Source organism: Aythya marila (assembly GCF_965140915.1).
Source record: "Aythya marila genome assembly, chromosome: 23".
Lineage (NCBI taxonomy): Eukaryota > Metazoa > Chordata > Aves > Anseriformes > Anatidae > Aythya > Aythya marila.
This window is the reverse complement of record NC_139064.1, coordinates 5,707,587-5,722,425: the sequence shown is the minus strand read 5'-3', so window position 1 is coordinate 5,722,425 and position 14,839 is coordinate 5,707,587. Positions and strand designations below refer to the sequence as shown.

The following is a 14,839-nucleotide window of genomic DNA, read 5'->3' as shown; positions in this document are numbered from 1 at the left end:
ATTTACTGCAGGTTCCCTTTGCACTTCTATCCTTTAGGAAGACGGTGGGTTTGTGATGACCAATGCATGACTTTGTTAATACCTCTAATACCACCGAGGGTGCTCTCACACTGACCACAGCAGACAACACCACCTCACCTAGTCCTGGCTGAATGCAGTAATCCTGTCTCTGCCTAGTAAATCAGAGTGATGGAGGTAATATAACCACTCTGAGAGCAGGACAACCTTGGGCTATGTGGATAGACTGCTTTGTGAAGGGTGCTAGCCAGGTATCCTTTCTGGCATTTACCAGGTTAGCAGGAGGACTACCTGAATATCAAGGTCAGTGAGAAGTTTTCTTCTCAGATATTGCCTACAGTCAAAAAACACTACTCCTGAGAAAAGAGTAATAACATCACTGTTTACCTACACCTGAAGTTGGCATGGAACATGCATTGTTTTCTCTTTCTTAGTCAAGAGGTATTGAGGTTTACAGAGGAGTAATATTTAAACTCATCCAACATGCTTAAGCTGCAAGAAAGAGCTCAAAACCCAGTCAGCACTAAAATGTAATTTGCCCACTATTACAACACCTATGGAGGCCAGGCTGCTGTACGACATCCTGGCTGCATTCATCCTGGGAGAAAAAAGTACCAGGGCTGCACTACAGCCTTCTGATGCAGGTCTGTGAAAACTACCTATTAAACAATCTGCAGCATATTTTGCTCCTCAATGCAGCTCCTTGGTGTGCTCAGGTAGGCAGCTGGTTCCTCCTCTTTCCTTTTCTTCATGCCCTGCTTGAAGCAAGAAGTCATCTCTTACTCAGACAACACAGTTCTTTCCAGGTGCCTGCTTCAACCTTTCTACCAACACCAGCCTCTGCTGCTGGAAAGGGATTCAGAAAGCTTGGCAGATCACTTCTTCCCCCAGGTCACAGATTATCTAACAAAAGTATGTGTGAAAAACAAAACAAAACACAAACATTTCCCTGAGTTCAGAGCCAACTACCATTTCAAACTTTTAGGCTTGGATGAGGGATTTCGAAGTGCGAGACACCCTGCTTTAGCTGCAATGCCACAGAGAAGTTTCTCGTCCCTGGTTCCAGCAAGGCAGTCACTTGTGATTATCTGTACCTACACAAGAGTCTGGAAAAGCATGAGCCACAGACTTAACTCTGCATGCCAATAGCTTTTGGGCTGGGAGTTTCTAGCATTTTTAAGTAGGGTGGAATGTTTTGAGGAACTTGTGTAGGAAGAAATGAAAACAGGTATCACCAGCAGGTTTCCTAGAAGTTCTGTAGAGAAATAGTGAGCAGAGGGCAGAGAAGGGGAGCCATGCTCTAGAATTCATTACAAAGATTAAGGCAGAAGGAGACATTTCATTACAACCTTTTGCATTTGAGAAGGACAGCAAGAATGTGAAGTGGCTCATTCAGCTTAATAGGATATTCTTGGATGAAACAGAATTTACAGGGGAGATTAATTCAGCCTTATCAGACTGATCTCAGAAGTGTAAAATGACCTAATCTTAGGTGTATTCCTGTCCTTTACCTTCCTAAATAACTCAGCACTTAAAATAATAACTTCCAGGACAATCTAACCATGGTGGCAAAAAAGACACTTAAGTGCAAAAATTTGCTGCTTTTTGGATGGGCAAAGTCGCTGGCAAGTCTCTTGATCAAAATGACTGCAAATTTGCTTTAAGAAATAGCTCTGCTATTACTCTGGTGCTCTATTATGCAGTCAAATTCACTAGACAGAAAATTTCAAATCATTTTGAAAATCAGGGGTCAAATTCTGGGATCCTTTGACAGAACTTACAGCACAGATCCAGCCTGAGCTCCAAATATATTTTATTATCTTTAAAGATTGCCTCCCTCAGCAAATGGATTTTAGAGTACTGTGAAATATCAATTCTACTGAAGCAAAACTCTTGATACAAATTTCCAGAAGGGCTCCTGCAAAATTAAGGCAGAGCAAACCTAACGTGATGCAGGACGCACAAGCACTCTCAGCTGGAACTGCAGAAAATATTTTATTGTGAGCTTCATGCTCAGGCGAGCAAATCCTGAATTTTTCCACTGTATGCAGGCTGAGGTTACAAGAGTTCAAAGCAACAGTTGAACAATTCTGTAATAACAGAGAAATGCTGAGAACTGTCATAATTGTTTGAAAGAATGAATGCTCGCCTTACCGTGTAAATCCGCTGCTTTGAAGAAAACACCTCTGTTTGGTGGCTGGCCAGGTGTCTGGGCACACCTGGAAAACATAACATTTGGGTGCTCTTGAATAACATCACATGAGCTTTGACAATGAGGAGTATTTCCTACAATGAAAAACAACAGGAAAATAAAGGAAAAAAAAAAAAAAAAAAGGTAAAAATAACTGGGCTGTGTTCCATTCACTACACTAAGATTTCTTAAAAACAGATTAGTACAATATTTCCTTGCAGAGTACAGTATCTGAATCCCTCCTCCAATGTCATTTGTCTGAAGCGTGGTCTGGGACTGCCAGAATTCCCTGCTCTGGGCAGCCCTGTGCTTTTCCTCTGGGCTGCTAATTTCCCTGTTTTTCCTGTCTGGCTGGCAGCAGGAGTTTTTCATTTGTAGCCATCTGTACCAGGGCAGAGGCTGCAGCTTCAAGCTTAATGGCTGTCTCAGATGATACCATTTTCCTTTTGTCAGTTGTAGAGATAAGGCAGCATTGAACTCACTGACAAATCTTGGCACTCACTATACATTTGCTCCATTTGATACCTACTGTTCTTCTAAGACACTCATTTCCAAAGACATTCGGGTATCTGTCTATAGCGTGGGTGGAATATACTTACCTTTCAAACTCTGTTTAGTTTCAAAACATCCCCTCCTTTACACTAATCAGTCACCAAAGTAAACATTTCTCTTCCACTGAGACAACTATCCTCTTGAAGGACACATCCAACTGCAAAGAACTACTCTGCAAAAATATTTTGAATGTAATCCAAAGTGACATCTAAATCAATACAGCCCCATGCTGCTGCAGGTGTCTGCTTGTGCAGCTCTCTCTGCAGGGTCAGTTATTCAAACAGGACACTGCAGTCTCAAATACCAGAGATGTTGAGAGCAATGCAACATTGCCAATATTACAAAGGTTGTTTTTCTTACACTTAACAACAAAATCCCCAAACCCTCTGGGAAAACATCAGTAGGAGCTTTCTTTTCAAATCTCCAGCTTCTTGATCATTAGGAGAAGGTTGGGGAAGGGAAACTTGAAAAATGCAGTATATGAAAACTTCAAGCCTCAGGGTGGGGAATAAACAGGCATAAATAAAACACACAACCACCCCTGAAACTTTAAATTGCTACTCTAACTCAGGACCATAGATTTTTAATAGAAGCGGGTAAGAACAATAACATTATCTTAAGAGAGATTCCACATCAAAACGTGGAAGGCCTAGCAGAAAACCAGAGTTGCTGTAGGAACAAGGCTTTACCTGCAGCACTTCAACAACAACACATCATGTTAGTGACCCGGGGCCACTAATAAATCTTACTAACCCCAAACAGCCCCACCCGGGGCCCCCACCCATGTGCCCACCCACAGGCCCAGGTGCTTGTGCAAGCAGAGCCCTGGGATTTGACTCCTCACCTGAGTGATCCTGGAGGAGCACGGATTGACTAGTGATTGCTGTGTTTTGTCTAACCTTGGTTGTCTTTGCCAGGCTGTGTTGTGGCCTGGGGGCTTCATTCCTGGTTGTACTGACCTGCATCATCTCCTTGGGGTCTGTCGATGATCTGGATTCTCAGATGGTTCTGGTTGCTGTCTCCAGTTTGGGCTCTGTTGGATGGGGCTGTGGCTGGTGGGGGTGCTCTCACAATCTATTCTCTTGCAAGGAGCTGAAGACTTTAAGGGGAAGCTTTCTGTGCTTAAAAATCAATAAGGCTTTCTGAAGCTACTTCAAAAAATGTATCACGTAACTTAAGCTATTTTTCAAATGTTCTGTTGCGGCACTCCAGCAGAGGAGCTAGTAAGACAAACTGGAGATTGGAGAACATATTGTACAGGAGAAGATAAAAGGAATGTGACTTGTGCAGTCCAACAAAACAAACTCCAGGAGAGGGTATGACTGCTGCCTATAAATACATCAGGAGAATAAACACTGGGGAAAGAAAAAATAAGTCCCCTCTTCAAGCAACGCAAAAATCTTGGCATGAAAACAAATAAGTAGAAATAGGCCTTGAAAAAAGAATCCCTGACTTGTCCTCAGTGACGCCCAGAGGAGTCTCCCGGTCAAGGCTGCAAGAACAAAAACCTCAACTTCCCTTAAGAGGAAGCTTGCCCAGGAGATACCTCGTGGTGGCTGTGATGCAGGGGATTTGGTGGCTGGGAACCCCCCTGTAGCTCCTACACTGAGGAGAAGGGTCTCACTTCTGAGCATCTGGGATGGAGACAGACTAACCAGCTCGTACCTATTGAAATTAATTGTGGGTTTTCCCCAGACCAGGGATTTATTTTTTACTGTTTTACAAAAAGGCTGGGCAAATAGCATCTGTGGTTGGCACATAACTAAATAAGGTTATCTGTGTTCAGTTTTGGGCCCCTCGCTACAAGAAGGACATGGAGGTGCTTGAGCGGGTGCAGAGAAGGGCGATGAAGCTGGTGAGGGGCCTGGAGAACAAGTCCTACGAGGAGCGGCTGAGGGAGCTGGGCTTGTTCAGCCTGGAGAAGAGGAGGCTCAGGGGCCACCTTATCGCTCTCTATGGGTACCTCAAGGGAGGCTGTAGCGAGGTGGGGGTTGGCCTGTTCTCCCACGTGCCTGGTGACAGGACGAGGGGGAATGGGCTTAAGTTGAGCCAGGGGAGTTTTAGGTTAGATGTTAGGAAGAACTTCTTTACCAAAAGGGTTGTGAGGCACTGGAACAGGCTGCCCAGGGAGTGGTGGAGTCACCATCCCTGGAAGTCTTCAAAAGACGTTTAGATGTAGAGCTTAGGGATATGGTTTAGTGAGGACTGCTAGCGTTAGGTCAGAGGTTGGACTCGATGATCTTGAGGTCTCTTCCAACCTAGAAATTCTGTGATTCTGTGATTCATGGTTTTCAGAAAATGTGGCTGCAGTTCAAGCATCAAACATAACTTATCACCAAACTTTTTCCATGTTGCCTTTTTTATCAACTAAAGGTATCCAGAAGTAAGAGGAATATCTCCGAAGGATCCCATCTTTCCCAACAGAGGCTAGCTAAGCCTGATTTTATCAATTCACTCTCTTTTTTGAAAACAGCTGTCAAAGGGACCTGTAATTACAAGACCTTTCCCAGGGCTGGACAAAGGAAAATGTTCTAGAAAACTGAAGTCCTTTAAATTCTTTGCGATGAGTCTTCATTATAATGCCTAGATACGGTACTAATTCTGAGAGAAAATATTTATTTCTGGTCAACTTTTTTACTTCTAGCACATTCAGAAATATCAACAAACATCATGAATAGTTTGGAGTCATCCCAGCCTGCTGAACGGAGAGGAAATGAAGATATCCTTTGTTTACTGTGCACAAGTATCTGCCCTAATGACAGTGCTCCTGTGTGACCAGGAATGGCTGCTGGTGGCACCTGAACCTGAGCAGAGCTGGGTTATGTCCTGCAAGTGCTGCGGGGCGAATCGCGTGAAGGCTGAACGTCCTTCTGGGGGAAGAGGTTTGTAGGGACTAAATGCACAGTAATCCGAGATCAAGTGGCTGACCTGGATTTGAAGTTGAACTACATCTGTCCAGTGCAGGCTTCTGGGAAATGCTCTAATTAAAAAGTCTTGAAATGCAAAAAAACTCTGGTGCATCAGTGCTCCCATATGTGTCTGTGAGCGTGGGCATTTACTGCTGCCACAAGCTGCTGCCTTGCTGATGGGCCAGGACTCCCCTGTAGCAGCCGTGCACAAAAAGGAGGAGAAATGGGCCCTGCTCTGGAGAAGCCTGCGAACAAAAGCAGTTTACCTCAGATCTTGTGAAACACCAAACTTTTGTGGTTGATTTTTCCCTCCTACTGAATTCAGACCTCAAGATGCTTTCAGAAGCAGCAGCCTTTTGTAATGGAAGAGGGAGATGGTGGCATGCAAATGGCAAAGTGCTTTTCCTACAGGCATTTCTGCAGCCAGAACACTCTTTCCCAGTTCATATACCATGGTATGGCTTCTAGTAGGTGTTCATGGTGAACTGAAAAGCTGCCTTTTCCTAAAACTCGATGCGCTTCTTACAAAAAGCACAATCAGGATTGTTATGGGGCATGTAAATTGTTTTGTCACTTATTTTGCCTGCTGACCATATTTATTTAATGTGGGGGAATGAATGACAAAAAAAAAAAGGTAGTCAAAAGTGAATGTATGTGATGAAATGCTTTCTTTAATGGTACACCTTTCCCTTAGTTTTAAGTCAAAGCAATTTTGAGATTATTTGGTAGATGCTATTAAACATGGTTACAGACAAACTTTTTAGTGAAACTTTTTCCTTGCAGAATAAGGGGAATAATTTACCTTTTTAAAAAGAAAGGTTTTTTTGTTCTTCTCTGGGGAAAATGGCTCTGGAAACCAAAACAGGAGCATTTTGTTACATTTGTATGTTTTACATGAAGCAATCTTAATTAAATTTTCTGTGGCTTACTCTAAATCAGTAAACTCATATCATTAACTTCACCGTGTTTTGTATTCTCCATGCAGGATGCAAAGTAATCACATTTCAGTTGCAATATAATTTAGAAGGTTCTAACAAACATTTTCTTCCATCTTCTAGATTAGTATTTTAAATCAGGCTCGTACAAGGGAAGTTCAATGGATACTACAGTGCACAGCCCATGCACAGTTTAATTTGCAAACCTGGATGCGAGTGCCTACTTATCATGCACAGATGTAGTCTGGAGAGGTCAACAGGGCCAGCGAGGCACGGTCTGCTTACATAACTCAAATGAGTTTACAGCACTTGAGCATTTTTCTTTGTCATGTTTTAATCTACATGCCTCTCAGAATGGGACAACGTCATGAAAAATCAGCCCCAACAAAAGCAGCAACAAAGAGATATAGAAAGGAAAAAAAATAGAAAAGCTTTGGCGGTCTGAAAGGAGGCTGGAGGGTCTCCGAGCAGCTGTAGGGAGCGGTGGTCCTGGAGGGAGGAGGTCTTGTTAAGGCAAAGACTTGTGGCAGTAGTTTTACTAGGCGATGGAGATGCTCAAGAAGATGAGTTGGGTCAAAAAGATATTTGCAAGTAAATGAAACAGGGCGGGGTTGCAGCATCCTTTTCCAGCTGGAGCCTGAAATGAGAGCACGGCCCTTGCTGGGAGGATGAGAATACACACGCTTGCGTGGGAGACAGCGCTGCGGTCCAGAAAAACGAGCCATGTAGGCCGTGGGGAAGGCAAAATAGGCAAGGCAGGACACATGCAGCAGAGGCAGTGCTGAAACAGCAGTATACAAACGAGACAATGCAGATGGAGATACAGACCTGATGACCCAGGAGATGAGAGAAAGGAGGATTCAATGAAGGGTTACAGCACTGTTCCAGACAGGCGAACAGGGAAATTATTTGGACTATCTATGAGAACTAGAAATAAATAAATTAACCTAATGTGAAGGCTTCTCTCACTCTGGCAGCACGAGGCTTTTGGAAAAACAAAGCCTGTGCTGGAGCATCAGAAAGAACACATTAAATGTGGGAAATACAATGGGCATTACATCAGATTCCAGATACTGCAGATGATGAATCAGAGCAGCATGCTTTTTCTGCATCTGGCAGCCTGCTACATCCACTGTGCACTTGCCCTGAATCAGTCTTTCCAAGCTAAGGGAAGAAAATATCCCCAAATAACTTTCAGAACATGACCCATGTTCCAGGAAAGGACAGCCCTGAAGTCCTACGCTGTTTTGTGCTCAATTGCAGAACGATATAGTTGCATGAAAACATGACACAATACCACGCTTGTATCCAAGTCAGTTCTAAAATGTTTCAAGTCTTCAAAATGTTAGGGAGACTCTCAGAAATCCCAAATAAAAATACAACAGCATGAAAACGCTTTGACTTGCTAGAATGAGTACAAATCGCTGTTAAGACATGTGGGAAATAAAGCAATTTTGTTTGGTCTTATATTTTTTCTTGTGCTATTTGTTATCCCAACATTTCAGCGTGGTATAATGAAATTGAAGCTGTTTTACAGGGTAGAGAAAGAAATTGACTCCATAGCTTCCATAATTCAAGTCAAGAGAACTGCCCAGAGGAGTTGAGAAGAACTGTGGAGAAAAAACAGAACCAAATTGGGTAAGCAATTCCACTCGCTTCAGTTTTAAAAATCTTTCTTGGCTAAAGATGTAAGTTACTAAACACAAGTTAGAAAATTTGCATCTCTGATTTTTATCTTGATTGCTCATGGAAGGGACAGGTCAGTACAAATGGGGATGACTTCAGCATACACATGGGCCTCGATTTAGAAGACTGTATCAGGCTTTTAACAGCCAGAGTGGAGAAGTAGCTTAATTGCACCAAGAACTGCCCCTGCTGTTATTCTCCTGGGGCAGAGGAGGAGGAGAAGCAGTTTTTGTAGGAGCCCTGAGTCATCTTTAGCCAAATTCTGCCCTTCCTCCAGCACTGGGCTTTGGGTCACTGGGCCACAAGAGCCCATGGCGGGGTGGAGCTCTTGGCGATAAACCTGGAAGAAACCTCAGCCCTGAGGGGACCCCGGGGGGGCATTTTTGGGTGCATTTCCTCGTGTTTTGGCCATTAACGGGCTGAGGCGCGGCTCTGAGGGCAGAGCTCTGAGGGGGACAAGGGCTGTGGGCGAGGCGCCCCCCGGCGGCGGGAGCCCAGGGGGGGCCGCGGGGTCGCCCCTCGGAGGGGCTGGGGGGGGGCCCCGGGCCCCGGCCCCGTTCCCCCCCCCGCCCCCCGCCGCCAGGGGGCGCCACCTGCGCCCCCCCCACACCGCCTCCCTCAGCGGGGGGCGGAGCGCCGCCATGAGACGAGCGCTGGGATTGGCGGGAAGGGGCCCGGCGGAGAGGAGCGCGGATGAGAGCGGCGCTCTGATTGGTGGAGGGCATCCCGGGGGGAGTGAAGGCCCGGGTAGGGGGTCTCTCCCCCACCCCCCCGTGAGGGTTGCCCCCCCCTCCCCTTGCACCCCGGCCCCCTGACCTGCCTGCCTCCCGGCTCTTTTCTTGACGGCTTTTGCGCCCCGTCTCGGCGGGCGGGCGCGTTTCAGCCAATCAGCGCGCGGCGCCGCAGGCTGTTGCCAGGCAGATTATGGTAATGAGGCCCGGGCGGCCGCCCCCCCTCCCGTTCTGCAGCTACCATTGTGAGGTGAGGACAGGTGGGGGGGTTTGGGGCCGCCGCGGGGCCGCCGCCGGCGGCCGGGACGCGCCACCCGCACGGGACCCCCTCAGGTAACGCGATGGGACGGTCCGGGAGGGAAGCGCGGCCCGGGGGCGCCGCGGGGCCCCGCCGGGGGTTTTGGACTTGTTGTTTTAGTCGCACCCAAGATGGCGCCCGGAGCTGGCGGCTCCTTAGCGCTGCGGCCGGGACAAACCGTTCGCTCCCGCGAGTGGGGGGGGGGAGGGGGAGCAGGGCGCACTCATTCCCCTCCGCCCCCCCGCCCCCCCGCGGGAGAGGTACGGTCCGCTCCCCCCCCTCCCCGCCCCAGCCGGGATCCCCCACCCGGCCCGGCCGGAGGGAGAAGGGGCTGCCCCCACCCCCGCTCCCCCCCCCTCCCCCGATGGTACGGTCCGGACCCCGGCACCTCAGTAGCGGGGGGGGCGGGGGGGTGTATGCTGGAGCCATCTTGTTCCCCCCCAGCACTGTGGGCGCCTCAGCCCTCCGTGACGGCGGGCGGCTCGCCTCCCTCGCCCCATGCTTAGGCCAGCTCCCCTCCCCTCCGCAACGCAGCGCGGCCTTCGCTGGCAGCCCCCTTCCCACCCCCCCCCCGCGCCCCAGTGGTTGGGGCCGCGCGGCCGTTGGGCGCCCTCACAGGGGGCTGCCGGCGCCTCGCGCTTTCCCCCCGGGGGGGGGGGAGCGGGCAGCGCTGCCTGCCCGTACTGGGGAGCGGGGGGGGGGGGCGCCTGCCCCTCCTGATTGGCCGCGTGCCTCGCGCCCCCGTTTCTCATTGGCCTAGCGGGAGGAGGGGGGCGTTGCGCCCCCTCCCCGGATTGGCTGCCGGTGGGGACGCGGAGGTTTTATAAGGGGGAGACGGTGGGGGGCACCGGCAGTCAGCCCTGTGAGGGGCTCAGGGGAGGTGGGGGTCAGCCTGGAGCCCCCAGAGCCCAGAGGGGAGCGAGGACCCTGGGCAGGGCCCGGGGCTGGGGCCCCTCCCGCTGCCTGAGGGGCCCGGAGCTTCGCGGGCTCGAAGGAGGGAGCGCAGCCACGCGTCTGGGCGTGGGGCTGTGAAGTTTGGCGCTGCTGTGCCAGCACCGAGTTTTGTGCTGGTTTTATATCCTACTAAATACACCTGTGTACAGATACCGCATGTGGCTGTCTCATTTTTATTTCTTCGGTCCTCTTGCTGCCAGGTCTGTGGTGCTGAGGTGCCATGTCCGCTCCTGTGGCACTGTGGTGCTGAAGCAGTGGCAGCTTGTTAAATTTCCTACTTGGAATGAAAAAAAAAAGACCTTGGTCCACTGCCTTGCAGGCCTGGCAGCCCTAAAGGGCCAGCCAGCCCTACAAAGGGTTGGTTTGCCTGTCGGAAACCCTTCAAGCCATGCAGTCAGCTCTTACCTCCCAGCTGCTCGTGGCAGATCCCTAAGTGGTCTTTCCAAAGCTTAAAACCCTCTGGTTTAGGCTGCTAAGCTTCACAGCCCCCAGGGTGAAACAAGCAGTCAGGTCTTTGGATGCACTTTTTGGTAAATGCCCCAATGTTTCTGGCACATTGGGGATGTATTCGTGGTACTGGAGAATGAAGAAGCTTAAGGCTGGGTGTCCCTGTGAAAGGTGTATTGATGTTTTCCTTTAAAAGTTTAAATATGGAGACTGGATCGAGCACTTGCTTTCTTCTATCACTTTTTTCAATTGAATTTTATTTATTTCTATTGGCTCATTTAGAAGATGAAATGCTTGTGAATCAACTGATTTTACAGGAGGGTTATTTGAGTCTGTGGTGGAAATAGCAATTGACAATCTCAAGCTAACACCTTCATTTTTAGTGGGGGAAAAAGTACAAAGGTGTGTTTCTCAGTCCTGAAAGGGAGAACTTGTCTCCTGAGCTGTGATGCTTTTTGGCGCTTTGCTGCATGCATGCCTCTCTTGTATACTAGGTGCTTCATGGACACAGCTTTATTTCCTTGTTATAGGAGGAAATTTAAATGTAACTGTTAATATCTTGTGGAAGAATTGACCACTTGCTCTTTGAGAGATCTTGTGAGGAGTTTGCTCTCATCTGGCACCCTTACTGTTAACCTGCAAAGAAACTCCTTATGGTAATTTGCTCTGTTGTTAGCAGCTACTTTCCAGTGTGTTTTTTGACCACCTGCAGCTGCTGTCAGCTGTGTAAACTGAATTTTAATTGACTTATAAGTGTAGCTAATTATGGAGGCTGTTTTAGTATTGTGAATTTTGTTTTGACTTAAACATGAGATCGGCTCTATTTGCCACTTTTATTTCCATGTTAGTAGAACAGAGAAGTAGAGGTTATGTTATAGCCCTTAACTGGCTTTATGCATTAAGCAGCCACCTGTTTTAATGCACAGACAGCCTGATTTGCCCTCAGGGGTCTCTAGTACTTCAGACAAGCAGCTATTTTGAAACGGGCAAGTTTTGTTTTTTTTTTTTTTAATGTTCAGAGAAGTGGTAGTTCTGTCTTTTGAGAGCTTGGAGCACAGCAGTGATTTAATGCAGAGAGGTGGGAGGGAGAAAACAGCACGAGCAGGTTGCAGGAAGGGGAACAAACTCCACCTTGAAGTGGAGGTAGTTTTGGGAAGGTGCCTGAGCAGGAGGAGGAATAGGAGGCAAAAGGAAGCTGGAGTGAAGCAGAGCACTGTGGGGGTGGTATGGTTTTGTTGTCTTCTCCTGAACCATGAGAGTGTCTCCTTCGAAGTTGCATTTGCAGCTGTGTAGGACACATCTCAATACAGACCTTTTCTTTTCCTTTTTTTTGCTTATGTTATTCTTGAGTAGGTGTCTTCCCTGTTTTGTTCCCTTGACATATTTCTCCCTTTTCATTAGTCAGCCAAATCAATTAAGTGAATGGGGTCACTGCCTCAAGCAGCTGAAGCCCGAGAACTGTGGTGTGTGGTGGTAGCAGGCAGTGATATCACAGGGACTTCAGAATATGAAACATTTGAAAGAAGGCGATGCGAAGAATGCGGTAACACATTGAAGAAGCTGAGTATGGGAGGCAGACATCAGTTATTGGAGCAGGTATCTGGTGATGGAGCAAATGGGAGGAGAGGTGGCTGCAAAGAGCATCGCGTGTATCTGGATAAATCTAATGAACTTGTCTCTTGTCCTACACAGAAGGCGAAGGACAGATACAGTGAGGAACACTTGGCTAATTCAAGAATTAGGATACGCAGAAAGAGGGAACTGCTTCTCCAGCCCAGTCTGTAGGGCCCCCCTGTAGGATGTCAATCCCTCCTGGGGCTCACCTGCACTGGGTGATTATCTCCTGGGTTTTGCAGTGTAAGCAGTCAGACTTGTAGCTACTTCCATGATGCCCTGAGAGAACAGCACGGTTGCACCACGCTGTCATGCGTTTGACAAGTGCTGTTGCTATTTTGGCACTCGGGCAATGTCCTTTCTGTTGCGTGCTGTAGCAGAGGGCTGGCCTTGGAGATCCAAGAGGCCTCTTGCGCTGTTGCTGTGATGATGGATGTGATGTAAGGGTATGGGGAGATCGACTCATTATGCACAATTTGAGTAAAGAGTGAGTTTGTGTTTGGCTGAGTTCTTCTATTTATTATATGACTAAATAAATTGAAGCCATTTTTCCTTTTGTGGCAATAAATAATCTTGGCTGCCCCAGCCTGGTGTGTGATTTCCATTTCTAACTCACCAGTAAAACATAAATATTGTGCTCGTATATTACCTGATTATTAACCGTCAGCCGAAATGCACGGGAGCCAGAGTTCCTTGAAACAATATGTGCTTTTGATGAATGAGGATGCAGAGGAAGAGACAGCAGTCGTGACTCAGTAGTCAATGAGGTTAGAAACCCAGCGTGCTTCCCAGCCCTCCTGCTGCAATGAAAGCATCTTCTTGCCAAGGGATCTCAGGAAATGCACCAACTCTGCCTTCTAGGCAGGCTGGGGTAATTAACTTAAGTGTGGGATATAGCTTTTGCAGACACATGTGATGTTCCTTTTGAGCATCATAAATCATTTTCATATTAAAAGCTGGAGGAAGACCCACAGCCATAAAAACCCCTTTCGTAACAATCTTGCTGTCCTTGCATATGGTTAACAGTGAAGAAGAGTGGTCAGTGAGCTCAGTACTTAAAGAATTAAGCTAATAGTCGCTGCTGTTATTGCTGCAGGGAACCCCGATCTATATGCAAGCCTCTTTTACACTGGGGAGTAAATCACATTAGCTGTTTTATGCACCATTATTGTAAAGTGGATTCTCATTTGAGATACTGCAGTGGCTTTATGGCTCCCCGAGAAGGGAGGCGGCCTTTTCCCCTTGCCCAGCTTTGATATTCCCCCGTTCTTGTCATCTCAGGGAAGGGACAGCAATGGATGTTTGGCAGCTACTGGCTCGGGTGCTTTCTCAGCAGAATATTCTTAATTTGACTTAGAGAGGTTGCTGTGGACGAAGCCCCAGAGCTTTTGTCTGTGTATCTTCTTGTAGAGTCCCATTGCTGAGAGAAAGCCTCCTTCCCTAACAGCAGGGACACAAGGAAGTGCAGGTGCTGTTGGTGCTGCCTTTCTCTGGGTTTCAGAACTGAGCTTCCCTTTGAAGCCCCGCGTGGTTTCACTGCATTCGATTCCTGTTAAAAATTCTTGCGTGCCAGGTACAAAAGACCAGTGCCTGCTGTTTTCTGGGGTCTTAAAGCACCTCTCCTTCCCATTCCCTGCCTGACGTTGTGTTAGCAATAACATCCTACCCGTTGGTGTAGGATGGGGAATGAGGTTTTGCCCCTGAGTAGCAGTTTTTCATCCTCCAGAGCCGAATCTAGGGAGTGGGGAGAGCTGCTGGTTGAATAACACAGCCTGAGATAAAACAACGTGCTGCAGGAACAGGAGAGGGGCTGGAGCGTGTTGTGGCGGTCAAAAGGAGTTTTCAAGGGAGATTTCCAAAAGACGAACTGCTCGGACAATGACACCAAGAAGTTTTCCATGCTTCAGGAGCCGTGGAGGACAGGCATCACCATTAGTGATGTTCAGGATTGGATGGAAAAGGAAGGAACCGAAGAGGAAGGCCAAGGCTGTGGGTCCCCAGAGGGTATTAAGAAAGGCAGGTACATGGAGATTGCACACAGCAATGAACCTGTTGTGTCTTGAAGAGGCTGTTGGTTTACTTGTGCTCACCCGAGGAGGCAGGCAGCTGGATGTTTTGGGTGCACAGGCAGGACAGCACCGTTCCTGCCCCGTGTTTCTGCCGACCGCACCAGCCCCGAACTGGGCGCTGAGAAGCCTGGGGGAGAAGCAGAGCTGCCTGCAAGCATCCCTTCCAACCCCTGAGCACGCTTCTGCCCCTGAAAAACGTGGGCACATCCCAGGAGCTCGAGGGCGTGCACCCATGGGTGCTATCTCAGATTGAGCACCATAATCATTGAGGCGCACCTGGGGGACAAAGCAGTCATTGGTCCCAGCCAGCATGGGTTTGTGAAGGGTAGGTCCTGCCTAACTAACCTGATTTCCTTTTATGATAAGATCACCCGTATGGTGGACCAAGGGAAACCAGCTGATGTGATTTTTTTGGACTTCAGCAAGGCTTTTGAC

The 14,839-nt window shown here is 48.1% G+C and overlaps 1 protein-coding gene and 2 long non-coding RNA genes across 8 annotated transcripts in view; 1 reads left to right on the top strand and 2 right to left on the bottom strand.

Annotated features, from left to right (window-relative positions):
• Positions 1-2,151: 2,151 nt before the first annotated feature.
• LOC309886740 lies at positions 2,152-7,462 on the bottom strand. 2 transcript variants are annotated; one of them, XR_014318970.1, is made up of 3 exons: positions 6,473-7,462; positions 3,721-3,877; positions 2,152-2,304 (listed from the first exon to the last, which is right to left on the bottom strand). It is a non-coding gene; the product is annotated as an uncharacterized lncRNA (long non-coding RNA). The 2 variants fall into 2 exon arrangements; XR_014318971.1 differs by having other exon boundaries at positions 2,195-2,237.
• A 17-nt stretch (positions 7,463-7,479) lies between these two features.
• Positions 7,480-9,199, bottom strand: LOC309886741. Its single transcript, XR_014318972.1, has 3 exons — positions 9,108-9,199; positions 7,664-8,215; positions 7,480-7,532 (listed from the first exon to the last, which is right to left on the bottom strand). It is a non-coding gene; the product is annotated as an uncharacterized lncRNA (long non-coding RNA).
• Positions 9,200-9,229: 30 nt separating this feature from the next.
• PRDM10 (PR/SET domain 10) overlaps positions 9,230-14,839 on the top strand; it is a 46,148-nt gene continuing 40,538 nt past the window's right edge. For 2 of the 5 annotated variants that reach the window (XM_082777898.1, XM_082777896.1), the window contains exon 1: positions 9,230-9,355. The gene's annotated coding sequence lies outside the window, so the exon portion shown is untranslated. The remainder of the gene's footprint in view (positions 9,356-14,839) is intronic. The other 3 variants (XM_082777900.1, XM_082777899.1, XM_082777897.1) reach the window with 2 other exon arrangements.